A 6,000-nucleotide genomic window follows, 5' to 3' on the forward strand; every position below is an offset into this window, starting at 1 on the left:
TTTTGTGGAGACCTCACTTCGAGCTGAGCAAGATAACGCCCTTTTTTTTTTTACAGTCTGTAGCTGTGTCCCAATTCAGGGGCTGCAGCCTACGGAGGCTGGATTTGAAGATCGATTACGTCACAGCAGTGCGTCGGAGGCTCCTCCAAATGCGGCCGAGGAAACTGGCCTCCATTTCGGGGGCCGCGAAGGAAGGATTCGATGAATCCTTCATTGCCTCACATATCCCAAGATTCATTGCGCATGAACGCCGAACATGATGGACACGGCCGAACTCCAAAAGGAGTCCTGTTTTATACAGATATGAAGGATTTCTGGTAACAACTATGTGAAGTGTTTCTAAAACATCAAAGAATATTTTGTTTTTCTGTGTGAAAATGTGTTTGGGCTCTTTTCAAGTAATATACTGACGAAAAATAGTTCTTTAGAAATCTTCTCATTATTATATAAAAATATGTTCATAAATGTAAATTCTCTTGAGAAAAAAACTTACTCTGTTTTTTTATTATTATTTTTATTCATTTTTTAACAGGGAATTAAAAAAAAGACAATAAATCATTTCAGCAGCTTGTAGTTTATACTTTTTTATTTATCATCCCCCCAGCACTCGATCAAATGTTGAAAATGTACGTTGTTGCCTTACTCTCATGTAAATGATGGTTCTATACTCTATCAATAGGGATAACAATAATAATAATGACAATCATAATAATAATAATAATGATAATAATAACAACGCAAAGTAATAAAAATATAGTAAAAATCATCCTGTTTTAAATGTGAGGTTTTAGTTTACGTGTGTTTAAAAGTAATGTAAGCCTGACAGGTGAGGGCGGCGCTGTGTGACGTCGAGGGTGACAAACAGGAAATGCTTCGTAGACCAGACCGTCTCAATTCAGTTCGGCCTTTGCGGTCTACACAGGCTACAAAGGCCGGGTCCTCCAAAGGCTACAGCCTACGGAGGCTGTAGCCCCTGAATTGGGACACAGCTTATGTGTCACGCTCTGCTTCGCACATACTCATTCAACAGTACATCAGTACCGTTGTCGAGATCGTTGCAGTCTACCGTGTTGTGCTTGTGCTGCTCAATCTGCTGACTGTCTTTCAACAAAATGAGCATCTGTTGCTCCACTTCAGCTCTTAGCATTCACCAATACACCAGATGATCATCTCAACTCTACTTCAGCGGAGATCTACCAAAAGCTGCTTCTGGACAAGACAGTTATAGCGCCAACTACAGGCCTGGCATGCTCACTGCAGCATTTTTAGTCTCTTCCTGTTTCTGTATATATTTTTTCTGCTGTGTTTTTACATTTTGGGGTGAAACGTTGTTGTGTAAACGGGGCCTAAGAAGAGGGACTTTGTTAGTTGTTTGTTTTTAACGTGTTAGCTGTGTGTTATTCGACAAGGGTCCCATTAGCTAATTACAGTCAGTTTGTTTATTGATGAAGCAGAGCTAAGCAAGCAGCTTGGCGTCAGCTTCTGATGGCATCATATTGATAAACCATACAGCTGACACATTAGCTTTAGCTAGCATGATAACCGAAACAGGCTAGCAACTAGATTTGTCTTCATCTCCAGAGAGGACAGAGGAGTAGGAGACAGGAACTTCAGGTTAGTGTCTGGACTCAGAAACTGGGACCCTGAGAGGTGGTGATGATAGCCGCAGAGGTCAAAGGTGAGATGACCTCAGAGGGCAGAGAGGAGCAGGATGAGGTCAGATTAACGTTTACTGGGACTAGTCTTTCAAAACTGTACCCATGGATCATCCTGGAAGGGTGTTGTTATGTTGGGGTCCTATCCCAGTCTGTGGGGATCTCTTTCCTTTAAAAACATGGCCCCTTACTTTAATTAATGATAGATTAATGGACTTATTCACCTCACCAGGGTTTTCCTCTAGCGTGAACTCTACAGCTTTTTCTTTCCATCCTTTAGTTTATTTTCATTGTACATTTCTTACAGCTTTTTAGCCTCCCATAAACCTGAAGAATGATGTAAAACTTCATACATGTTGAGTTAGTGTCCCTGTGTTAGAGTTTCTCCACCTCTCGGTTCCCTTCTCAGTCCCTCTGGAGGTTTGTGTTGACGTTCAGTCTGAACTGATGCAATCCTTACCTAACGCCTCACAAACAAACTGACCCTAGAGTCCAGCTCCTCCGGCCCTGAGGCCGATGGTCATCTCAGTCTGTCAACATGTGTCCCCGAGGCGTCCCCTCATCAGCTGCAGCTCCCACTAAATCCCCCTGGAGCTAATTACTGTTAATGAGACCTCAGACCTGCTCCTTTCAGGGACCCTAATGACCTCCCCCCAGACCAGCTCAGACCAGCACACACACATTTTAGACAAACAAACAGCAGAGGATGTTCACACACTGAAGAGAAACATCAACAAAGAAAGTTTGAGCAGTTTTTAAACTTTAGGTTTGATATTTCTCTTTAAAGTACTGAATCACAACAAACATCTCAAGACTCTTCCAGAAACACTAACAGGTCAAACCTCGACCCCAGAATTAGGGCGTAATTTGCACCTGCCTCATTTTCATGGTGTAATAAATTATTTGGATGATTATTTGCAGTCATGCATGTGACTAATGCCAAGGACTTATGGTGCCATTTGTTACATGACTGGACTTGGATACTGGCCTAGATCAGGCGTATGATCTCATCTGAACCAACCATGAGTACAAACCTGAACAGCATTTAGTGAGCAACAGAGGAGAAGCCAAACTTCTTTTAACAGGTAGAAAAAGTTTTATAGAAAAGTCTATAAGAGTGTGAGTCTAAGACCTGGTCCAGGCCTAATCCTGAGCTTTATCAAAAAGGAACATTTGAAATCTCCTCCTGAAAGTAGAGACTATGAGCTCTAATTCCGTCGACCAGGCGCAGGTGCAGGCGCAGGCGCCCTTCGCTGTGCGCACAGGGCGTGACCGGCGCACTTTGCAAGTTTCCTGCAGTGCCAAGAGAGGCGCAGTACAGGCGCAGTCCAGGCGCAGAGCTGCGCGTCCACGCCTCCCTCCGCGCAAATGGCAGAGAGGGAGGAGAAAAGCCGTGAGTGGGTTTAACACGGCCGAGCGCTGTTTTCACAAATCAAATGAGCGCCTCTCCTCGCCTTTGAATGCCCTGCGGCCGAGGCGCAGCGTCTGATTGGTCTGACTGATCGACAGCACCGCGGAGAGAGTGCTGGTAGCGGAGACGGTCAGAGCCGCTGTCCCTGCAGCAGGTCAATGGACAGCGGGGCGCATCGGAGGACACGACGCGCGTCACCGTGTGGGCCAGCTCCCGGGACAGATTTAATCTGTTCCTTTGTCTTTATTCGGAGTAAAAAATGAAGAGAAAGTTACACAGCTGGCTTATCCATTCAGAATACTTTTGATCCACCTGCACTCCTGGTTTGTCATCACCAAATAGAGCCTTTAGTGATATACTGTACACTCTCCTGGTGTCTCCGCCTCATCCTCCTTACAACAATGTACTCCATCTTTTTAGATCACGTTAAAAATAAAGACTAAAACAGAGAAATATGGGAAATCACGGGTAAATCCTGAGTGACACACATTTATTTTGTCTCTTTTTTCTTCGTCTTTTCTCTCCCTCTTTTCTTTGAATTAAATGAAATGAGAGAAGCCAGATATATACTCAGTATCAGATGTTAAGGCTGTTTATTGTTTAATTGTAAGATGTGCATCAAACTTCCAGCTGCCGTCAGGTTAACTTTCCATTATGACAAACGGCTTTAATCCGACATCAGATGTGACGGGACAGTTAATATAGATACAAATGTATATGCTGGTTCAGACAGTTACATTAAATAGTGATTGCTGTGATTGTTTACTGCATTAAAATGTGCCTGACACTCTGGAAACCTGCCTCTGAGGCTTTGATGACATGTGCGCACATGTGCGCCTGTCACCAAATTACAGCTGCGTGGGGTGCGCTCTGCCTTGCGCCGAGGATAGACCAGGTTGGAGCTGGCGAGCTTTCAGCGCACTTTTTTGGCACGAAATTGTCACTGCGCCAACATGAATCTGCTGACACCTCCCCCTGGTGCGCCGTCAACTCCCCCTGGCGCGCCGTCACACCCATCTCTGCGCAGACGGTCTACCAAATTGTCAAACTGGCAGCGCACGGCGGTGTGCCGCACGAAATTAGCACTGCGCAGGCTGCGCCAGGCTTGCGCCCCCAAATTAGAGCCCTATGTCTGGTCCCTGGACCTCAACTGATAGATAATTCCAAGGAAGAGGAGCCTGATTAATTAGTGCTCTACCTCCCACACTACTTTCAGAGACCCTGGGTACAACGAGCAGGCCTGCGTACTGAGAACGTAGATGGAAAGTCCTCAAGGACTTGCTCAGACAGCTGGCTCAAAGAGAGCTGGAGGAAACCAAAGCATGGACTAGTTTCTCTGCATCACTCTGAGACAAGATGATTTTCCTAATATGACGAAGATGAAAAAACGTCACCCCTGAAACCCGTTGGATGTGACAGTTAAAGGACAAGTCCTGCATGGACTGCAGCCATGTTGACGTGTAAACAGCAAGCCAGTGTTTTGAGTGAAAACGCTGATGTTACGCCATAGACTGTCACCTTAATCTGACATCGGTTTATCATCGCTTTGTGAAAATGTGTTTGCTTTGGAAGTGAATGAACAGTCACTCTGTCCACGGCACAGCCAGGGGTGATGACGTAGCGATGATTGAGTGGCATCTCGTTTCTTAGGGCCATGTTGTCGTGACTTCCCCTCGGCTCTGGGCCAAGGAAAAGGGGTAGATTAAGGGGTAGAATGACGGGGGGAAAAGGATGCAATAACAATTGGGATTAGTCCTTTATTTACTGGAGGTTGGTTGGGAGAGTGGAGGGCGTTTGAGAGGTAAAGCTGGGTGTTGTCTGCGTGTAATGTTAAATTTATGGAAGATATTGCCAAGGGGGGTAGACAGATGATGATTGGAATGGGCCCTTATGCCGCGGCCACACCAAATGCGAACTCGCAAATTTATTTGCGCGAATCGCCTGTAACAAACCGTGTGAACGCCCGTGTCTGGACGCTGGACTATTTTGACAAGCTGAGGGGTGAACGCGCGTTAGTGCGGCACTGCGCACGCGGTGTAGAGAGCCCGTTCATTCAAAGACCGAAAGTCCAAAAGAGCATCTGAAAAACAATGACCTGTGGTTTCAAAAGCATGACTGGAGAGTGTGTGAAAGCTTTGGAGATCACAATCAAGGCCTGCTGCCTCTCCCTGGTAATCCACCTCCACCAGCCCTGCCTGGCTGTTCCCTACGATCTCACCCTCGACCCCCCGAACCCCCGACCCATGTTCCCGGAGGTCTCGCTGGGGATAATGAAGGGGTGGAGGAGAGAGAGGAGCACAGAGAACTTCCATCTTTTCCCTGGCTCTGCCCCTGCCCCGCTCCTCCCTCCTCTCTATCAGGCTCAAAACTCCGCTGAGGAAAACACAGTCGGACTCAGTGATGACCCGTGCAGGCAAATCCAGCCGGAAACGAATGTTTACAGAACTTACCTTCAAAACCTGTTTCCTCAGCAACTTTCACCCAAGCCTGCTCCTTTTTTTCTGGTCTCTGTAGAGTTCACACGTTGTATCGTATAACTCTGGATGCGCCCAAACGAGCAAACGCCCCTAACGCACCACGCCACATACCCCAAACATGCCGTCCGGGGCGAATCGGCGTCTAAACGCGTCTTTGCATTGACTTTGCAAGTAATCTCGCTGCAAATTCACATTTGGTGTGGCCGTACGATAAGACAGAGCCCTGAGGAACACCAGTAGTGAATGGAGGGACTGGGCTTTGGGGCTTTGAGTTTTGGATGAACTGATTATGGCCAGAAATATTCAGACCATCAACCATGCCTCATTCAAAGTCCCTTAAACCACCTTTGTTCCTCATTCTAATGCTCAGTTTGAACGTACGCAGTTCATCTTAAAAAGGTCTACCTAGCTGAATGCTGCAGAGCTGCTGCTATGTGGTTTGCTGATCAGACATTTG

The sequence above is a fragment of the Halichoeres trimaculatus genome, unplaced genomic scaffold, assembly GCF_033239565.1.
Source record: "Halichoeres trimaculatus isolate MK-OKI-2021-1 unplaced genomic scaffold, fHalTri1.1 fHalTri1_scaffold_9, whole genome shotgun sequence".
NCBI lineage: Eukaryota > Metazoa > Chordata > Actinopteri > Labriformes > Labridae > Halichoeres > Halichoeres trimaculatus.